At 35.7% G+C, this 23,372-nt stretch overlaps 1 long non-coding RNA gene across 1 annotated transcript; it reads left to right on the top strand.

The window, feature by feature from the left end:
* The first annotated feature begins 2,127 nt into the window (after positions 1-2,127).
* Positions 2,128-13,213, top strand: LOC117665732 (uncharacterized). The gene is made up of 2 exons (XR_004591446.2): positions 2,128-3,415; positions 12,983-13,213. It is a non-coding gene; the product is annotated as an uncharacterized LOC117665732 (long non-coding RNA).
* The last annotated feature ends 10,159 nt before the right edge of the window (positions 13,214-23,372 follow it).

Here is a 23,372-nt window from a genome sequence, read left to right as displayed (position 1 = left end):
GTCTTATTAATATTGGTAGTTTTTCTAGCATTCCCAATCTGTCTTTGATAGGGTTCTTCTATTTGCTTCTCTATATGCAGAATATAGAAGGTCAGAGGACCTGTGTGGTGTCCATCAAATATTTGATTAATCCTAGACAAAGGAGCCTGTAGTTTAGCCACTGGATCCTTACCACCACTTTTTTTTTTTTTAACTTTTTAACTCTTTGGCTCCCTCTGACTTTCAACTGTTTCCTTACCCTGCCCACTCCTTCACACCTTTTGAATTTTCCTCTTAATTCACTTTTCTTTCACTGCTTACAGTATTTAATTGCCACAGTGAGAGAAAGATTCCTTATTCTTTGCACCACTGGTTAATGCCAAGTTATTAATAGCACAAATTGGAATCCTCACATAAATAGGTAATGTGAGATCTAAATTACATTTTATATTAAATATGTAGGCAATAGTTACCCTGCTGCTTTTATTTTATTCTAGAGAAAGTGTACAATGTCTAATCTAGATGAGGAATTCTTATAGACCTATTTTTTCTCCTTCAGACCAATCGTTTTGCAAAATTAAAAAAAAATAAATAAATCCAGGGGAATATATGCAAAGTGTTTTAGAAGTCCCTTTATACCTGTATATATTGTCAATACGAGAGTAATTATGGAAAACAAGTTGGTTGAAAAAGATTAGCTCTTCTTTCCTCCATATATGGGCTTTTGATCCAAACAGGAAAACTCACTTTAAAGGATAATTAGATGCATGCTATGTATATAATCTGACATTTGTTAGCTCTGTGTATATAACTGCTTAGAAGTAGGTATACTGGGACCTTATAAAAGAATAAGGAGGTTTAAATATCCCTCCTGTGCCATAATTGAATTGGTAAGGATTGCATGCATTAGATGCTTTGCTCAAGATCTGCTCCACTGCCATCACAGTAACATTGTTCTGTCTAATTTTATATAAAATAGCAACTATATACTGGGAAAGCAATGAAGATCAGACAATTATCATGAAAGAAATATGAAGCAGTATTGTTCCTTAAATGCAAGTGCTTTCCCAAGCAAGCTTTGGGAAAATGTCCAGCCAGAACACATCATGCAGATACTATAGTCTGCCCTGTATGGCCTCCGATCTGCATTTAATCAGCACCCATGCAGGTGAAAAAGGTTGGGAGGGAGAGAACCCAGCTTCTTTGACTTATTTTTGTTTTGTTAGCCTTGTTTGAAGTTTCTGCACACTAAATCACAGTGGGGGTTTATTGCCTTATGGTTTGAGATTAGATTTAGCTTAGTGAGCTATTTTTGAGCGCTATGTTCAATATTTTGACACAAATACAGAAGGGAATATTTATTTCTCAGGCAAGTTGCTGTATTTGCAACTCATTCTAAATGGCATACGCTCCAGCTGTAACTAGGGGTAAATAATACATTAGCGGTTCTTAATCATAGTTAATCCTAATGTATAATGAAACATTCCCTGGACCATCATATGGACCATCAGGAAACTAAGGGAGAATGGGAGTGGATTTCTACTCCAGTCCCAAATGTTTGCTGGAACAACCAGGTCTTCGTGGACTTCTTCAGTTCAAAAGTATTGCAGCTGTTTCAATTTTAGGGGAAATGCTATTCCATTCATGTTAGAGCTATAAGTCCAAAAGGACCTCCAGTTTACAGACCAGTTTGGAACAAGATCATAATATCCATCCTTGGATTCAAACGGCCATTCAGTCTTGTTGTGATTGGGATGGGGAAGTCTACTCTTTCCCTATCAGGTTCCAATATTCTGTAAGTCTTTATGACATCACTTCAGGCACTATTTTCATAAGGCCCGAGGTTGAGATGTACACCAGAGTACTTTCTGTGTACTATCTAATATCATGTTGATGAGTGGTGGGTTTAAAATTTCTTTTACTACTGGTTCTATGGGTGTGGCATGGCTTGGTGGGTGTGGCTTGGTGGGCGTGGCAGGGGAAGGATACTGTAAAATCTCCATTCCCTCTCCACTCCAGGGGAAGGTTACTGCAAAATCCCCATTTCCTCCTGATCAGCTGGGACTCAGGAGGTAGAGAATAGATGGGGGGGAGGGGCAGTCAGAGATGGTATTTACCGGTTCTCCAAACTATTCAAAATTTGCGCTACCGGTTCTCCAGAACTGGTCAGAACCTGCTGAAACCCACCTCTGATGTTGATACATAATTTCCCACAGTTAGTGTTCTTCAAATTCAAATCCTGATGCATCTGCTCTGAGACAAAAATCATGTCTAAAGTGCAGCCAACCATCGTGAATCAGAATCCTAATGATCACAAATGGTCATGCTATAGAGGTCTAATTATGTATTACGTTGGGTTTTTTTTGGATGCGTGGGAAGCAGGGTATTTATCATATGGTAGAAAAAGTATCACTGCAAGCAGACTGGCTTTCAGCTGTGCTTTGCAAATATAATAATACTTTATTAAACTCCTACCTCCAGGTCTCACCTTCTCCAATTTGAACAGTTGAACCTAAAAGGCTGAACTGGAAAACATATACCGCCGCTAGGCTATATCAAGATACAGCTTTTCATGTCTTTAATTAGCCTTTATTAAAGAATAAATAGAAATGTGCATCTTTTTCAGAAAGAAAGAATTCCTAAATGTGGGTAAGAAATTCTAAGTAAAGAGTCCTGTACTCTGTTAATGGACTACAGTAAGCATTGATGGTAGGGAAGAAATTTTCTGTTTACTGGGATAAAAAGTAGTATTCAAATAACCAATTAACAAGAGAACCAATAAGCTGCTCAGAATTTAAATATAGCTCCAAATGAACAACCAATCACATCACCAACTGACCAAACTGACACAAGATATTTATAAGTGAAGGAGAATAGGACAAGAACATCCTGCTGTTACCTAGTCTGGTAACGAAACATTCAAAAACTAAACTGAAATAAGCTTGGAGAGCAAACCACTGCCAAAATGGAAATTAGTATTTCTGATTTGTGAAAAAAAGCAGTGATAGGTGAGAATGTTTTATGTAAATCACGGCACAATTAATGATCTCCCTTGAAAAAAATAAATCAGAAAATCAGTTAAAAGATGTGCCATAGGTTGGAGCTTAAATGACAAAGGATATGGCATCCTACAATGAAAAATGTTCTCATCGATTCACTGTAAATCTAGAGGCAACCATCTTAAGCACCAAAAAAGAAACAAAGAAAAGTATGAATGAATGCTATTGTTACTGAAGAAGTTACCAATATTGATGGTATTGGGAATATTCTTCTTGTTTCTCATAATGAATAAGGGTGAGAAGAAAGAACACTACTGCTCCCCATGGAAAGGGAATATTGGGGTTTAATCTAAGCATCAGGAAACATTGAAACCCCATAGAAGTAAAGAATAACTTTACTCTGGCAAGTAAAGAGGATCCAAGGTGTTGTTTATAAGGTAAAGGAGTTTGTTGTATGGTGTTAATAGTAACCCTTTATCTACCAGGTCAATTGAACCCACTGATACTCCTTCTTTAGGAGGTCTTAATACATATAAAGAATATATATTTTCTGCTTTTTTTTTTTTTTTTTTTTTTTTTGCTGGAGGGAGATGAGTGCAGTTGGAAGGCATGTTTTCTGCCTGGGTTCACAATAGCTCAATAAGCAATTTCTAAAATACTGGAAGTTCCTATGTATTAGCAAACAGATAATAATAGGAAATGCCATTCAACTGTAAAAAATCAAACACCAGATATCACATCTCAAATAATGTGAATTATCAAATGCCAAACTCCTCCGCTTCTTGAATGTCACACACTGTATAATGGATAGTGGCTATTTAATGCACATTAACATGTAACTTTGTAAAAGCAGATTTTAGGAATAATGACGGGGAAGAATTTGTTTTTCATTTAATTGGTACAATGATCTAAAGCTTTGTCTTGCAGAAGCTGACTGATAGTGCAGTATGAGCAGGAGATGTTGAAATGTAGATGTGTATGATACAATTAATTTTTCTGAACCGAAATTAATAAGAGATGGCCATATTTCTGCTGTAATGATTTAACTCTATGGAGAAATCCAATCAGCTATCGTCTTGTTCTTCATTAAAGCCTTCTGGGTTTGTTCGGGATGCAAAAACGGATTTTCATTTTAATGGTATAATTTATTTCATTTATTTCTTTTCTTTTCTGTCTTCTTTTTTTAGCTTTATTCCATACAAAATAACAATGAGGACAAAGCACGTAAAATTACTTTGGCTGATAATTCCCTTTAATTTGATAAATCCTTTATATTCTTTCTTTTGAGCTACAATTCCCTCCTTCATTTCACTTGCTTAGTTTCTCTTAGTTTTCCTAGCTATGCACTTAATAGTTTATATAAGCTAACCTGCTTTTTATTCAACACACATGTTTTCCTACATACTGTCAAAATAATTAAGTACTTTGTATAAATTTGGACACTTAATATGACAAAAATGTTGCCAGTAAGAATAATGGAAGAAACAGAAAAGCAGTGGGAAAATTACAAGGATAATTCGAACAGATTCAACTGTAAGTAATGAGGATTTAATGAGGCTGATATTCAAAGAGTCTCTCATTTCTTAGTGTATAAAACATTCATTTTTCATATTAATTGTCTTCCTGCTAGAGGTCTTATAGCACTATGGAGAAAGGAAATATTACAAACTTTTTGTATAAACTATGCAGGCAAGAGACTTTCATCTCAAGTTCTGTTTTCAAAAAGAAAAATCAATCCCTTCTATGGCACAATAATGCCCACAAAGAAAAGAAGAAAGGCTCTCTTTGTTTACTGATAGGATCTCAGGAGAGCCTTAGAGAGGAACTTTGATCTTGAAACACACCATTGCTTTGCAACTAAAGAGAGGGTGAGCAAAGAAATGGCATATTGAAGCACCAGAGAGATGTTAAAAGTCAACACTGGGAGAGGAGCAGGAGATAAAAAGATCAGCATAGTACATGCTATCTTCCCCATGAGTGAAACGTTCACCCAGATGCAAACAGGTTCTTCCAAAGCTCACAAGATTTATGCCATTCGAATGAAAGCCTTACTGCTTTTCATTGCAATCCTGTGGAGATGCTTAGAAGATGCTTGTGTTGTAGAAAAATAGAGTTGAAAAACTAAAGATACGGGAGAGGGATCATTTGTTATGAAATATCATCAGAGATAACAAGGCAGAATTTATGCGTCTCACTCTATGTGTACAATTAGACAAAATTATTTTTATCTTTTTCTTTCTCTGACCAATTTCAATTAAGTCAGAATTTTTTTTTTTTAAAAAAAACATGGTTTGCTAAGAAAGCCTTAAGGCTATGTGAAGTTTAGTGAGCCCATATTTTAATATTAACTAAAATAAGCTACTTTATGGCTTACTGTTATGTACCCTGAATTTTGGTGCATATTTGTTGTAAAAAGATCACGATAACTCAGTAAGATAGACATGAATGTTGACATATGTCCTTTGCGCTGATTGCATTGCTGAGATAGTTCATTATGGGATTCTCCTTATAGGGAAGAGTTTGATTGGCTGGTTGGCTGGTTGATTGATTATATGCCATCAAGTTACTGTCAACTGAGAAAAGTATTGCTTCCTCACTCATTCATTTGAAAATGGTGAATTTCAACAGCACATTGAAAACAAAATAATTTTAAAATAATTCCTCCAAGAAATTGTTACAGGGAAGGAATGAAATTTAACACTGTAGTCAAGTTAGAACTAAATAATTTATAAAATAAATGGTTTTAATATTTATATTCTGAAGTCCCAGTGGTGGGGTTTGGGTCTGCTTCTGCTTTGGTCAAATTACAGAATGTTTTCTGTCATTTTTTAGTCATTTAAGTTTAGCTTAAAGATCCTTTTTTTTCTGCTGGAGATGAGCAGGTATGACCAACACTTGTATAGCTCTGCCCAGTGCAAGACAGTCAGGGACAAAGCACATTGTGAATCCCAGTCAGATATTATGGTACCTGATACACTTACCAGGATAGCACATCAATGAAATTCTGATCCTGCTGATATCACACATTTATTTATTTATTTATTTATTTATTTATTTATTTATTTATTTATTTATTTATTTATTTATTTATTTATTTATTTATTTATATTTATTTGTCAAGCATATATAAGATAACAGGTAAAAGTATAAACATAATTTGAATACATGAAGAGAGTAAGAGTAAAAAGGAATATTAGGACAGGGACGGTAGGCACGCTGGTGCACTTATACACGCCCCTTACAGACCTCTTAGGAATGGGGTGAGGTCAACAGTAGACAGTCTAAGGTTAAAGTTATGGGGATTTGGGAAAGAAACCACAGAGTCAGGTAGTGCATTGCAGGCATTGACCATTGTTACTGAAGTCATATTTTCTGCAATTGAGTTTGGAGGGTTTACCTTGAATTTGTATCTGTTATTTGCTCGTGTATTATTGTGGTTGAAGTTGAAGTAGTCATTGACAGGTAGGACATTGTGGCAGATAATTTTATGTACTACACTTAGATCAGATCGAAGTCGGCATAGTTCTAAGTTGTCTAAGCCCAAAATTTGAAGTCTGGTGGCATAAGGCATTTTATTGTGGGTAGAGGAATGGAGGACTCTTCTCGTAAAATATCTCTGGACTCTCTCAATTGTATTTATGTTCGATATGCAGTGCAGGTTCCAGACAGATGAGCTGTATTCGAGAATTGGATCTAGGAAATGTTTTGTATGCTCTAGTTAGTAATACAATATTACCAGAGAAGAAGCTATGCAAGATTAGGTTAACAACTCTTAATGCCTTTTTGGCAATGTTTTTCTAACTTTAGACAATGATGCAATCAGCCTAACTATTTGCATGGAGAAAGCATAGAGCTTTTCATTTACTCATGATCACATGCAATGTCTGAAGTTGAAGAAACTGAGCAATAAAGCCCGAAAGTCCAGTTGCTTCTTGAAAAAGCACCTTCGGGGAACTGGATGACTGAGAATCTCCATAGACTGGTAGCAATAAAGTAGTCACAGTGGAGGAAATGGAATTACCCGATGAACACTCTGGGTACAATCATATTGAATCAAGCCTATGAATAAAGGAGGAAATGAGATGGAATCCCAGGATAATTTAGAAGGAAAACAACAATGTCATTCCTTTGGTTTCTGATCCATAGATCACCATCAAGTATCAAAGAAACTCAGTGAAAAACTATTCACAGATACTTACACCTTCTCATCCAGAATAGTGGACTTCTTCATGATCAAGGATTGTGAAACCTGACAATTTCTTTTAATTTGTCCCACAAAAGTAACTAGTGATCCTAGCATTCATGAAACAGACATCTTAGTTCTTGACCTCTCCAATTTTTAGGTTTTTGGCTCATGTTCTCAACCATGAGATTTGGAAATGCTATTTGCTATGCAACACTTTTAAGATAACTTTTCATAATACACTGGAAGCCATTTGTTTTTTTCTTTTTTTGCTACCGGTATCTAGAAGTGTTTGCTCAGTAAGCAACATTTCACAGTGTATCTTTCATAGCCTTTATGTGAAATTTAATTCCCATTAGAATGATATGAAGCCACTTAGCAGGGTGACATTTTTGTTCAATCACAGGGTAAATTTCAATGGGAAAACTAAAAATCATGTTTCTCTACTTATTGCTGTTCTCAGAAACTGCAGTAAGTAGATAGCAATAACGCTTAGATTTATATACTGCTTCACAGTGTTTTCCAACCCTCTTTAAGCCATTTACAGAGTCAGCATATTGCCTTCAACAATCTGGGTCCTCATTTTACTGATCTCGGAAGGATGGAAAGCTGAGTCAACCTTGAGCCTGGTGAGGTTCGAACTGCCAAACTGCTGGCAATTGGCAGTCAGCAGAAGTAGCCTGCAGTACTGCAGTCTAACCACTGAGCCACCACAGCTCCTAGATACTGGTTCTTATCAATTTCATGAAAGTATGTAAACATTTTTTTCGCAGGCTAAATTTTCTGCACATATCAAAAATGTATCATGATTCTATATCAGGTGCCCAAACAGGCATGATTAAACTTTCAGGGCCATTTTGGAAGCCAAATTACACAAACTATCGTATAGGGTGTAGTACACACATCTTATTATAATTACTCTCCAGTCCTACATAGAATATTTTCTCTCTTCACTACATTACAAATTATTGCAAATAATTTTTGAAGGTCTCTAGGGTGCCCATAATTAATTTGTGCTTTGATGTCCTCCTATGGGAAGAGTGGACAATCTATTCATGGGGCACTTTCTGCTGGATTTCTGGCTATTGTGGAAGCTGAAGTGGTAGAAGTAGGGGTGACTATGACATTAAAAAAATGAAAAATGGATAGTGGTGGGGGGAATATTAAACCATGTAAATACCTCAAAAATGTTGCAATCATCAAAACCTGAAACTGGACAGTTCTGTTTCTATCAGGCTTCTCATGACAAGCTGGGCTAGAAACAGATAAATGAGACATTCAGGATAGAGGAACTTCTGAAAAGTAGATTTACTATGGCAAAGCTAATAAAGCTATTACAAAAGAATTCCAATGACTGCTTTGCCTCAATTGCCAGTCTTATTTGAAGTAAAATCAAGGTTCAAAGTCTTATGCCTCTCTCACACACAATCTTGTATTATGATAGCACTGAAGCCATTCTTCTTTAGGCTGCTTTAGGCTACTATTTTCTACCCACCTTTTGTTTAGTAATGGACTACTTTGGTTTCAGACACACTGATTTTGGCATTGTGAGAAATGACTCTCACACCCCCTTCATTCTTAAATTCACTGATGTAATGAAGGCTGTATACAGGCTCACAGATGGAGGCAGCCTACGGCTCAGAGGTTTTCCAGTGCAAACTGAAGGCTACAGCATATAAGTTCTGTATGGTGCCATGATTTGCTTTGATCAGGGCAAGCGAAAGGATGGCTGATGAATAGACGCTATTGGTTTCCAGTGACCTTTGGTCCTTTCTAACTTGATGATTCTCTATTATAGTCTTCTTTAATCAACTGTGGATAATACCTAACAGATACGCTCAATCTCCACCAAATCTTCCACCTAATAATTTCAACTTCATTGAGATATTAAAGCCAATCTAATTTTACAACCTAATTTTAAAATTCATTCACCAAAGATCTCCTCCAGCATCCGTTATTTATATTAGTGATATAATAGTTATTTCCATTCCATATACAGTGGCCACTGGTGTGTGAACTATAGGGGTATATTTTCAGGTATGGGGACAGTTTCCAGTAGGCAGGCTCATTTCAAGGTTCATTAGGCATTTATTTTGATTGTTGCACATTAGTCAACAGCTTCCTCTTCTTGGGCATTAGCAGAAGCCTTGAACCAGCAAGTAATATACCGTTTTAGCAGGTGGAAAGTCAGAGAGAAATTTTATTAGAGTCATTGATGCACAAAGCTACTGCAGTATTACTCTGAGCTACTATTTTAACCCTGTATTTTCCTGCCTTAATGCCTATGCTTTTACTTTACCAACTTATAATTAATTTTTTTTTAACTGAGTGGGTATCAGAGTGTTATGAGTCATAATTAATCTTGAATGAACACAAGGGGCTTATTTTGGAAGAGATAGCCAATGTTTCCCTCTAGGCCAGAGCCACTGGGTTACTTGGGATCTTAAAATTTAAAATCCACCACCACCACCATCATCTTCATCATCATCATCATCATCAACAACAACAACAGAAAAAGCTATTCTGTACCCTCTTTTGCACTTTCTTTCATTAAATTATATTTTTTTAAAAAAAATTAAAGCAAGGACAGTTCAACATTTGCCAGGAATTTGTATATACTGCAGTAGTATACTACCATTACTATGACAAATGTTGAAAGTGTCACTTAGAAAAGTATGATTTTTTCCAGCTGAAATATTGAGAGAGCAATCAAAACTGTTTGAGACCTGTGATTTCTGGTCTCAAAGAAATCAAATCATAACAGGAAACAGGAAATTATGTATTGCTCTTGCTCTGAACAAAAGCCGTTTTCTTATGTTAACTACAGAGTTTGGTCCAGTAAACTTGATTCATCAAAGAAAATATTGCTATAAAAAGCAGGGAATTAGCTCGTATAAAACAATGCCTTGGCTCTATAAAGGCACCTTATCAATTAGATAACACCAAATGGGACTTAAATTTGGAGAATGAAAGTATTTATGAATTTTATTGATTATTTATGAGATTTATTTAAACTGAGTTTTTGAAAATATCATTAATTCAAATTACTTTGTATATGAAGTATTGAGATGTTTCATTTCAATGTCTTATTCTGGACAGTATTCAACAGAACCTTGTCTACATTTGACAAAATATTTTCATGCAATAGCATCCTTCCTTTCTTTCCTTGGTTTGATTGAATTACCTGAAAAAGGGAAATTTCATTTATTTAAGACCTTCATAAAGTTATTCTAAGTAATTGATGGTGTTGAATGCAATCTAGTCAGATGGTCTGGTAACTTGAGATAATCTTAGCTTTTCATTTTAACACACGCTAGACATGCCCATCATTATCTAGTTCCTCTGAAGAGTGGAAAAGTAAGCGTAAATGTGCCATCAAGTTTCAGTTTAGATGTGGATAATCCATATGATATCTTAATCAATTTTATAAATTCCAAACAAAATCCAAATCTATTTAATACAGCAGTTGTGTAGCATTTATTGTATGTATTTTATCAAAAGCTTTTCAGCATCTAATGATAAGATTACAAATAGATCTTTGTAATTTTCAAGTTGAGTAGATTTCAACTCTATTGGATCCATAACTAACCCAATGTTATCTGATGGTTGCCTAGGTTTTATAAGTCCTCCTTGAACATACTTAATAGCACCAATATCACTTTATGAAATATATTTGCTGTTAAAATCTTTATATTGACATTAATCAACAAAATAATTACCACACTGGATATGATTTTTATCTACTTTTAGTAGAACTCTTATATAAGCCTAGTTAAATGCTGGTGATAAAATTGCCTTTTCTAGTACCTCTTGTACTTGACAAAATTTTGGCACCAAAAGATTTATAAATGTTTTATGTCACTCAGTAGGGAGCCCATCTAGTACTGGTGTTATCATTTGTCATTTTAAAAATCATTTGTTTAATATCTACTTCAAATATTAAAGCAAATAAAAATTGTTTTGTATAACATCTAAATGTGGAACTTAATTTTATTTAAAAAGGACTCTATCTTCATTCAATACTGTACAATTCTGAATAAAATGTAAAAAATCGACAATTTATGCCCGTTGAAGTTTTATCAATTTAATCTCTTTCACCTTTATAATTGTAATGATCACCCTATCTTTCTCCAGGTTGAATAGTGAAAGGCTTAGCAGCTCTTTTGCCATTCTCCCTGCCATAAGTATGTTGGGATAAATTCTGTGTGCTGAGGCATTATAGTAGTTAATTCATATTTCTTTTCCTGTATTTCTCTATATAAAATTGCTGATAGGCATCTAATCACCTTTGCCCAATATTTCAATTCATGCGCACGGCCCTGCTGCGAACTGGTAGTAAAGGTAAGTAGAACCCACCCCTGCAGAAGATCTAAATTAGGTCCATAAACGTGAACAATAGCTATTACACTCTGTGCTATTTTAGCACATAAAATTAAATAACACCCATTTATATCAGTAATAACCTGTTGGATATTAATAGGGAATCCTGTTGAACCAAAATGAACACACCTTTAGCGTTTGTTGAAGTATCTGTGTGGCAAACCTGTCCCACCCAATCAGTCATTAATACAGTATTATCCTATTCCATTAAATTAGACTCTTGTAGATAAGCAATATCTGTTTTTAATGGTTTTAAATATGCTAAGATTTATATTTTATTTTGGATATTCTCTGAACCCTTTTACACTAACTAGCTTCATGCATAAATTTTGCTTTCACCCACTTATCTATATTCTCTTGATACTAATTTATTTTATGACCCATACCATTTCACAAATATCTAATCATTAACTTTTCTATCTTTAAATATTTAACATATTTTCTAGTGTTGCTCACAGACATAGAATCCCCATAAAGACTTAATTTAACATTCAAATACCATTCTATTACACAGAGAGAGACACAGAGACACACACACACAAATATATTTTTAAAAAAGAAGAAAAATGTAATTAATAAACAAGTGATATTTTTAAAGAGATTGAAAACTCTTAAAAAGTGAAAAAAGAATATATGTAAGTAAAAAGAAGGGGAAAAAAAACCTTGATGACTTCCCAAATACAGACATTTTCATTTTAAATTTTACACTGAAAATTACACAGTTCCAAATATAATGATTGAAAAAAAGAAGTATACTGTCTGTTAAAAATGACTGGTAGAATTGGTAATATGTGCACAGTCTCTTATTTTGGAGATAACCAAAACATAAACTCAAAAAAGTATGGACTTATCTATCTGTAGATTTTAAAGGTAGGCTAAAGCCTCTGCATTTGGAAGATTATCAAATCTGTGGATTTGATCTTGATAATCAACATAGAATATGGCTGGAAAATGCATGACATTTTGAAATTGTAATGATCTGAGCCAGGGCTTGAGCTCTTGTAAACATGTTCCTTTTTTTCTGAAACCTCCTTGGTGAAATCAGATAAATTGATAACTTGCTTTGACTAGAATCCTACTTCAAAGGAGACTTTACTGATCATTGGAAAAATATATGTAAAATTTCTTCTGTTGTGGCTATATGGAGGAGTTGCCCAAAATAATACGGAACTAGTTCTACTTTTTCTTCCTTCTCATTAAAAGAATTTCAGTCACATGATTAATTTTAACTGGCAAATCCATTCCCATTCTGAAAAGAAGTGCTCCATAAATTCAACTAGGTTTGATTGACTTGGAGGTTTGTCAATGCCAATCAACACATATTTTTTTCCTTCTCAATTATGACTCTGGATAAATAATTTGTTTATCCAAAATGTTATAACTGTGGGTACCCAATCATTTTTCATAGTGAGCCTTTTTTTCTTTTTTGTGTCTGTTTTAGATCATATTTGAGCTCTGCCACATCTTGTTGGATCAGCTTTAACCAACTTTTACCTGATCCAGGATATCTTTTAACAGAACAGTAGAAGAGTCTTCTTTTACCATCTTGCCTGACTCACTAGATAATGGTGCAGTTGAAATTAAACCACTGTTAAACATTTACATTTGATTGCCATTCTAATAGATCATTAAATGGAAATTTTATGTAATAAAAAGTTTTATTTACTAATAATGAAGAGCCTTATCCACATAGTTCGATAATTCAGGAGTCTGAAAATTATTTAGACAAGAGACATATACTCACCGCCTCATCCCAAACAGGAAATACATACTTGAACATATCATCTTCTCAAGGAACTGTTTCTGTTGACATCCATTCTTAATGTGTAGATCAGTGTTTTTCAACCTTAGTAGCTTGAAGATGGGTGGACTTCAACTCCCAGAACCTGGGAGCCAACTCCCACTGCTGGCTGGAGGATTCTGGGAGTTGAAATCCACCCATCTTCAACCTTCCAAGGTTGAGAAACACTGGTGTAGATGCTGTTCCTAATTTACAATTGTAGCCTATCTTCTTGTAATTTAGCTTCATTATTCAGTCTCTATTTCCTTTGATGAAGGGGAAAAAGTTATGCCATTTTTCTATGTGGCATTTAAAGAGTGCTCCAATATCCCTCTTTTATTAGGCCCAGTTTATTCCGGTCCCTCATGGAATTCATAGTTCCCAATTAACTTTGTTGGCGAATCTGTTTCAATTTTTTGGAAGTCCTCTAAAGTGTGCAGAACTAAAAGACAGCCCTGATCAGTAGAAAGCTGAGAAAAATATTATGGTTGGAAGTTGTGATGGTCTCTAAGTAAAGTGCCCATGTGATCATCTCATTTCCAACCCCTCATTTCTGCTCTTTCTGATGCAGTTGTTAAATGAACATCCAGTTTGCTTATTGGCCTTTTGGCTAAGATCAAGTGTTAAATGAACATGTAGATCATTAAGCAGAGCACAGGATGCCTCAGGGGCCCTTGTGGGGTGCCCTGGAAAATCTAGTGTAGCCCCTTCATTGGACCTCCCAAGGCATCCCCCACCTCCTGAGACACCTCATGCTTTGCTTTCTAAGTGGGTTGGGAAGCAGGCTTAAGATCTATAGAGACCCAGAATGAAGGGATGGGTGGAGACAGGTGGTGGTGGGGCATCTACAGCACCCCCATGGTCAATCATAAGGATGAACAGCTGTAGAGGCACTGCAATGGCTGTTTTGGGGGCTCTACCATAACTTTAAATGATTGCTAAGGAATCAGTTATAAGTCAAGGGCTATCTCTTTTTCTTATTCTTTCTAACTTTATTTATTTATTTATTTTTGTGTTTTCATGAAATATTAATCATGGAAAAGCATTCAGTAATGAGCTCCACACCTGCAGATTGAAAAGAAAGACACAATCTGTTCCATCATTTTAACCATTGTTTGTGTTTGTTAGTCCATAGAAAAGTACCATTCTTGACAGATGTACTTTTTATCTGCCTTGGAACTATTGAAGAACAACATATTGCAATTCCACCTTGCAAATATGCTGTAGATCTTGTTCTGGCAAATCATTCTTTATGTCTATGTATGTGTGTATATTTATTTCTTGCTCTTCTGTGTATCTGACCCACTCTTCAAACAGAGATTATATTGCCAGTAATACTACTGAAAGTCAAGTTGGATACATCTTATTTTATCTCTAAAAAAGGGTCCATTTTTTTTGTTTTTATTTTTGTTGCTGTGTATTTTGAGACCCAGGAAAGTCTACGGAATAGTCTGGCTGTCAGCAGTTGCTAGTTTGTTTAGTTCATGCTGTTGTGCTATCCAGAGTACATCATAAAGTGACGAGCTAGTTTCACACCTCACATAGCATCTGCCAGGACTCTGTATAAGTGGGGCATAATATCCTCCCCTCAGTGTGCCTATGGGGTCCCATGTCAAACTGTCGATCACATCATGACTGGTGGTAAGCTGAGGGGGATATACTAGTCCAGTATTTGATTTTTTTTCAATATAAATGATACTGTACTTCAATAGTTAGATGGCCTAAACCCATGATGGCGAACCTATGGCATGCGTGCCACAGGTGGCACATGGAGCCATCTCTGCAGGCACATGAGCTGTTTCCCTAGGTCAGCTCCACTGTGCATGCGTGTGCACTGGCCAGCTGATTTTTGGCTGGCCCCAACCATGCCACCTGTCTCCTCCCAGGAGTCTCCATGGAGCCGGTTTTGGATGCCAGATAAGTACAGGGCTCACATGGAGGCTCTGGGAGGTGAAAAATGGGCTTCCCGGAAGTCCGGAAATGGGGCATTTCTGGCCTTTGGAGGCTTCAGGGAGGTCTGCTAGGCCCAAAACAGGGCACGGTAGTGTCACACATGCATGTGTGGGGGGCAGGGGAGCACGGGGATCGTGTGTGCATGCACAGGGGGTTCGGGGGATATGGGGGGCATTGCATTATGAGTGTGGGCACACGCACGCACGCTATTACGTGTATACACACACTTTCGGCACCTGAGGAAAAAAAGGTTAGCCATCACTGGCCTAGATTTGCTATTTGAACATATTTTATTGTGTCTTAATAATCTAGGTGAAATGTTAATATATATTGCTATGGTAGTCTATATATGATATGCCATATGCTAAATAAATAAATTTACCTCTAAGAGACTATTTACTAATCACCCATGCATTTAACTGAGCCCAATGCCATTTTCAAAGTCAAATGCAACTCTAATAACAAAGAAGGAAGAACAGAGAAGTAGCAGGGTGATGGGGCACTTAACAATTTCCCAGCCCATTTATTTCCTCACTCCAAAACACCCTCAGGCCATTTCTCCCCATAAGGTTTCAAAGGTTTATTTGACCTTAAATACTGCAGGGAAATGGTTCCTGGGAAGAAGGTTAAGGGTTTGTTCCATTCATTGCTTCTCCTCCTTCAACTTCATTTTAATAAGCTGATTTTGCAAGTTGGATCTCAATTACCCTTTTTCAGCACTCCTCATCTTGGCATCCTGTCATAATTTTTGTGACATTTTTTGCTGAAATTCTGGAAATTGAAGTACCAAATACTACAAGTTGGAGAAGTTTGACTTAATTTATGCATAATGTATAGTTAGCTATAAAATTTCTGATGGTAAGGATAATCCTAAACTTCTGTTCCCCTCAAAAGGAATTTTCCACCCTCAAAATTCTGGACCAAGAAGGAAAGATGGTCATTTAACCACTGTTGTAATATAAGATGCTACAATCTTGAAGTCATCCCCTCATGTCTATCTCCCTTGCAAACAAAACATTGCTTTTATTTCGATCCTCATCTTTGCTTTCTCTTGCATGCAAGATGATGATGATACCTGAGCAATTCCTAATACAGTGAGGAAAACTATCAAGTCACCATTCCTTTTGAAAACCAATAAGGTTAAGATCAGAAAGAGGGATAAGCCTGAAAATTGGCTAAACAGAGCCAAAGCATTTCATTTACATCACAATTAAACTGGAACAAATTTGGCTCAATCCTCAAACCAGTTAGGACATGACAAGAGTTATAGTACTACGAAGGTCACAGTTAATGCTACTCTAAAAGCATCTCTCTCTCTCTCTCTCTCTCTCTCTCTCTCTCTCTCTCTCTCTCTCTCTCTCTCTCTCTCTTTCTGAAATGGTATGGGCTGCTTTAATGAATAGGAGAGAAATGTATTTGAATTTATGTGAGATTAGAAGAACTTCTGAGTAATTTCTGAAACAGGCCTAAACCTTTTATGCAAATTTTGCTAGTTTATAAATGCTGACCACTTTAGTTCTGCTTTGTTGGCAATTCAGTTCCAAACAATAGGGCAGTAGCAACAAGTGGCAGGTTAGAATTTTCAATTAACAGTGGAAATCAAACCAGGTCCAGGGATACAGAAATTGATTTTCCATCTTGCCATTTAAGAATTCACCATTCAAGTTACTTTATTCAAGCTAGGAAGATGTTATACAGTTTATTAAATATCAGCTTATACCCAGACCAGTGGTGGGTTGCCCCCAGTTTGCACCGGTTCTATAGAACTGGTAGTAAAATTGGCGGGAGGCTCCGCCCACTGACCCTGAAGTCATGAAAATGCTTCTGTGCTTGCACAGAAGAGTGCAGCAAGAGAGCGAAGCAAGTGCGCGTATGAGGCCCCATTGCAAACCAGTAGTAAAGGTAAGTAGAACCCACCCCTGACCCAGACCTATGTCAACATTTTACCTTTCTTCCTTTTATTTCTTTTCTTTTCTTCCTTTTCACTAGGAATGGTGACTACTTTTAGAGAACCATTAATAAGGATACTCTGCTATAAATGTTAAGACTATAAGTGGGATTGAGTTTATCTCAAAGACTATACATGTACCACTTCAAATCTACCAAAGCTTAAGATAAATATTTAAAACCTTTTGATATGTCAAGGCCTTTTCGTTGCCCCTCTTGCATCTTGGGAACTGTTTATAAAAGTTTATTTATTGTTGCCTACATTTGTTTAATTGTTGTACTTCCAATTAAGAAGTTTTTCTGTTGCTGCTATTTTGGTAGTGTGTGTTACATCTGATGTACTGTATTATTTTTTAGGATTACAACATATTGAATAAGGATTTTTTTCCCCTTGGAAAGCAGATTCTAAATCTATTAAAACACACTGCACTGACCTCTTTATTTCAGACTTTCACCATGGGCAAAGCTGCACAATTAGGATGATCCTAAGCAGAGAAATTAAAGTTGTAACAAACCCTTAGATAAGAGTTTTGGATACAAGGAAAGAAAATACAAGTGTATTTTAAAAATCAATACCATTATAAGTCTGCTTTGCTTCTCATTTCTAATTTGGGTCACTTTCATTTCGTTGTGCCTGTAGGGTATGTTGCAATTTTTGTTACAATGTCTGCAATTTTTCTTATATCTTATTTCCTTCTTCTTTATAAATCACTACTTCTATACTCTGTAAGCAGCATAGATCACCAAGCCGGTACATATTTTACAAATTTGTGGTTTTGGGTAGCAAACTCCAGAAAGCAAACCAATGCTGATCACAGCTTAACACAGTTTTTTCTTGTTATAGTTATTGGTTGTTCCTGAAGAATGCTTGAAATAAGATGATGCAGTATCAGATGATTACATCGTACAATGTTATTACAGGCAATCTAATACTATCTGTGTTGGGAACAGTTTTGATTTACCCAATTGAGTATTTAAGGTTGGGATGTTTGATTATTTTTTGAATGTATTCCTCTGTCGAAGGAGATAATATTTTGATTCAGCTATGGTGCTGAAACATCAATATCCCTTCCGGAATTGAACTGGAACATTATTGTGTCCTTGACTTAGGACACTGGTAGAAATATTTCAAATCTTCTGAGTCTAGCAGGATATTTGGGCAGAAGGATTTCTACTGGATCAGAGTCTGTTCTAGAAAATGTAACAGTGTAGAAACTATGTCTTTCATCAGTGTAAATTTGAAGCACAAACACAAAACATGCTGATGTCGCTATTGGCATATGTGAATTGAACTTAACCGAACTCTGGTTCCAAGTATTGCGGGGGGGGGGGGGGGGAACCCTAGTCAGAAATAGTTTTATAATTACTGTCGTATCACATAATGCAGACAAAACCCTTATAACCATTGCTTAGATTAATCTCTTCATAAAAATGCCTTGCAGTTTTACTGGATTCTCTCTAGGCATGTCTTCCTTAGTTTAGCTTTTCATTTTTCAGCTCTTTAATGATGCAGTAGAGCATATTAATAAAAGGCTAGCATTTAAACCTGCCATTTTGGATATCTTTGACTAAACAAGCGGATGATTCCCCTCCCAGCCTGTTTAAAAACTGCACTTCAGAAAAGCTAGAAAAGGGACACATGGAGAAGTAAATTGTTCATTTTTATGTGGACAATTTCAACATTCCATAAGTTCCTAGACAATAAAAACTCTTTAGAATTTCTAAAATGAGCTGTTAGTTTAGCATTTTTTTTTTTTTGGTCTTTGTTTAATCATCCAAGGCAAACAGCTAAGATCCTTCCTTGAATTTGCCATCACTCTTTCCAACACACTTGGTTAACCATCTCTGAGAAGAGTAATCTTCTTGCTAGCCTTCTATGGTTAATGATCTTCCAGAAAAATCTGATTGCTCTTGCTTGAGACACCTATAGAAGAAGACCCTTGTACTTGTCACTGTATGGTCAGGAAAAACAGGTAGAATATCCTCTTATTTATTCACCTGACCTCCAAGAGGTTAGGTCAAAGCACTTATTTTTCCTATTTTTATCTTCCACAGAGTTCTATAAGATAAGATTGGGCTAGGCAAATGACTGTTAAAGTTGCTAGATTTTGGTAGTCTTTTCCAGTACTTCTGTGGCCTGCAGAAATTTCCTTTGATATTCCCCTCCCTCTCACGCTCCTTCTGAGATTTCACATTTTAAAAAAGTTTTTTTTTTAAAAAAAAAAATCTAAAATAAATAAATAAAAGGAAAGTTGACACCCAGCAAGACAATGTGGTAGTCTCCAGCATGTTGGGTAATTCTGTCATGTCTCCAGACTTCATGTAAAATCAAGAGGCATTCTTCAAGTAATAAAAATCAATAGGGTATTATACATCCGGGTATCATTTTCATTAACTATAATAAGTGAATAATCAGGGAGGAATAAATAGATGAATAATCAGTTAGGGAATTTTTTTGGCCTAGAATAAGGGATGATTTACCATTAAATTTTCTATGAAAGAATGTTCTTCCTGCACCTAATCCAAGGAAGTAGAATATGGATATTCAGGAACAATAGATACAAACAGAGCAGTTTAGAAATGTGGATTTGCTCAAATGGATTAATATACTTAGAGCCTTAGCTAGAACATGAAGAAAATCATATTCACTGCAGACTCAAAAGTAGGGTCATTGCAATTAAAATCCAGCTATACTCCTAAAAGAATTACGAAAGATATATCAATCTTTGCCATAAGATGTTGAGTTAGTGAGCAAAGTACATGATTATGATGATGGCATTTTGGACAATTCTGGGACTAAAGTGTACAGGTACTGTATATTTTAAAGAACATTCTTGGGAAGCTAGGATGGGCTTTCCAATCAATCAAAACTTCCTATTCTGCATTTAAAATGTCTAAATCTTTCTTTTTGCTATTGTTGGGTATCAAAACCAATACTCAGAAGCCACAATGTTCATGTATTTAATATTCATACACATTTAAAAAAATAAAAAAATAAATTAAAAAGAAATCCTTCTTTTTCATTCAGTCCATACATTTATAATCTTTATTTTTTTTACTTGAAGATGTTTATTATTCTGTTTTCTGCCTCCAATTTTATCAAGCAATTTGGTTGCATATCCATTCCCTTCAAAACCATCCAGGATATCAAATAAAATCCCTTCATTCCTTTTAGCACCCAAATTCAACTACCCCCAAAATGTTATCTATCTTTTGTATGTTGATAGGTTTCTATTTTTAAAAAATATTTTCACAAATGAAGTAGGGGTTGGGGGAAAAGAATAATTTTTTCCATATCCACCCTTTGTGGATGTTTTGTAAAGATGCTTGTTAAACAAAACCCTTGTGTAGTTTCCATTCCCAATATGGTTTACCTTGATTTCATCCAATTTAGTTAAGACTAAATTAAGAAAGAAAGAAAGAAAGAAAGAAAGAAAGAAAGAAAGAGGGAGGGAGGGAGGGAGGGAGGAAGGAAGGAAGGAAGGAAGGAAGGAAGGAAGGAAGGAAGGAAGGAAGAAGGAAGGAAGGAAGGAAGGAAGGAAGGAAGGAAGGAAGGAAGGAAGGGTGGGTACCAAAGTGCAAAATGTGTCTTTCCTAAACCTTCAGAATATTATTATATGATGAGGAAGCAAAAATTGCTTTAAAAAAGGAAGGAAGGAAAGAAGGAAGGAAGGAAGGAAGGAAGGAAGGAAGGAAGGAAGGAAGGAAGGAAGGAAGGAAGGGAACTTTTTTTTCAAACACTCAGTGTTTGTGTGTGTTTGTGCATGTTTGGGTGGATTTGCAGTTGGCCTGAATATCTAACATACTGCTATTTGTGGAAGCTTCAAATTCTATTGCTCTGGCATAGAAAAATAATATAAACATGGAATTGCACCAAGGAGCTGCTACTATTTAATGATTCCTACCACCTGTGCAAGCAATTTGGGAAATGGGAAAAGAGGGAATACCATGTAAGAGATTGCATAAATGTTGCATACCATTTCTTACTTGAAAGTTTAGTGTTATACCCCTGCAGCTGTTCCATTCACCTAAGAAGTATGAGACATGTTGCTTACTCAATAATCAAAGAGATTTCAACCACTTAGTCATACTTATAGTTCCACTGTGCCCTATTAGAATGGTCTCACCAATCAGTGATCAGTATAAGTTTATTTAATTGCTTTAAAAAAGAGCTTTAGCTGCTGATTAAACTGACAGCTGAAGGCATAAATTTTGGACAACCAACTTCAGCATATAAAAGGGCAAACATATATTTCATTTCATGCCATCGCCTATAGATTCCCAGGCTTTCTTGTGCTGTCCTTAGAGACACACTCTGAATGCAGGCAACAACTGTTACAATGGTTAGAAAGAATTAATCCTCATTACAAGGAGTGTGATCCAATGGTAAAGAAAATAACATCTGAAGGCTTAAAATAGAAGTATAGGTTTAGGGTTATTTGGAAGTGTTGTATTTTTTATAGAAAGGCTTTAAGAATGAGTAGGAATTTGAAATTAATTGTTTTGTAGAAAACAGGGAAAATTGATCAATTAGCTTTGAAAGACTTTATCCTGAGGATGACAACAAGGATCAAAATAAAATTGCTTTTATTTAATTTTTTTTTAAAAAAGAATTCTGTTCTGCCAGAATGTTCTAAAGCAGGGGTGTCAAACTCACGGCCCGAGGGCTGGTTCTGTCACGTGCTGGCCCTGCCCCCTTTAGCGAAGGGGAAAAGGTCCCAATACGTCATGTGATGCTGCCATGACGCCATGAGTCTGCTACCCCTGTTCTAAAGTATTCAGCAAACTGGTTGCAACAGAAAGGGGAATTGTTTCTTCAGTCCCTTAGATTAGAAACAAGGAAGTGGAAAAAGGTTAGGAACATTTCAGAAAAGTTTTCTAAACATAATTTTATTAGACATTTAAAAAAGATGATGAAAAGTATGAAGAAATAATATCAGGGGTGAAATTCAGCAAGTTCTGACAGGTTCTGGAGAACCAGTAGCGGAAATTTTGAGTAGTTCAGAGAACCAGCAAATACCACCTCTGGCTGGCCCCAGAGTGGGGTGGGAATGGAGATTTTGCAATATCCTTCCCCTAAGAGTGGGGAGGGAATGGGGATTTTGCAGTATCCTTCCCCTGGAGTGGGGTGGGAATGGAGATTTTGCAGTAAACTTCCCTGCCACACCCACAAGCCATGTCCACCAAGTCACGCCACGCCCACAGAACTGGTAATAAAAATATTTGAATTCCACTGCTGAATAATATACAGTAAAAAAAAGAACAGGAAGAAAAAGAACAAAAGAAAGAAGTGCAAAAAAAAAAAAAAAGTAGAGAGAAATAGAAAAGTGTAGCTTCCAATTTTCTTTACAGTAATTATAAGTACATTTAAAAATTACACCCTACTCTATGGTTACAAAAATAACCCCTGTCTTTTTCTATCATCTCTTCTTTTTCTAATCATCAAAACTATAAGCTATAAATTTATTTCTTTTTATTTTCTGCCTTAAAAAAAAGTGTCTATAAGGGGCTTTCAGTCAGCAATAAACATAGATATAGCCTTTTCTCCAATCAAGGAAGTCAATTTAGTCATCTCTGCAAATTCCATCATCATTACCAATTATTCCTCCATAATGGGTAATGCCAAATCTTTACAGTTTTGTGCATACAATAATCTTGCTGCAGTTATCAAATATAAAAATAAAGCCCCTGCCTTTTTTCCAATTGTTTGTTTATCAATCTCAAAAGAAAAGTGCCATTCTATGTTCATCCTTAAGAATTAGTGTATTTATTTATATTGTGATATGAAGATATTGCTACTTTTTTACACAACCACCAAAGGTGACAAATTGTTTCTTCATGTTGTTCATGTTTCCAACATAAGTTTGAAATGCCTTTATATATTATAGACAATTTCTCTGGTGACATATCTCAATAATGCACAATTTTATCAACATTCTTTCAAAAAGGGTTTTTGAGAGGGAAAAAAATGCAGGGAGGGATTTAGTTTATTATAAATATTATATTTATCAAATTGTTCTAAAGAGTCAAATGGAAAAATTCAGGGAATACAAAGAAAAATGAATCAACAAACAAAGAAATCACATAAACAATGTTGGTAAATATGCCAAAGTATAATTGCATAGCTTTGAAAAAAGAGGGGAGAAATTGA

The sequence above is a fragment of the Pantherophis guttatus genome, chromosome 1, assembly GCF_059756535.1.
Source record: "Pantherophis guttatus breed Tessera chromosome 1, ASM5975653v1, whole genome shotgun sequence".
NCBI classification, from domain to species: Eukaryota; Metazoa; Chordata; class Lepidosauria; order Squamata; family Colubridae; genus Pantherophis; species Pantherophis guttatus.
Note: the sequence above shows the minus strand (reverse complement) of the source record. Positions and strands in the feature narration are given on the sequence as shown.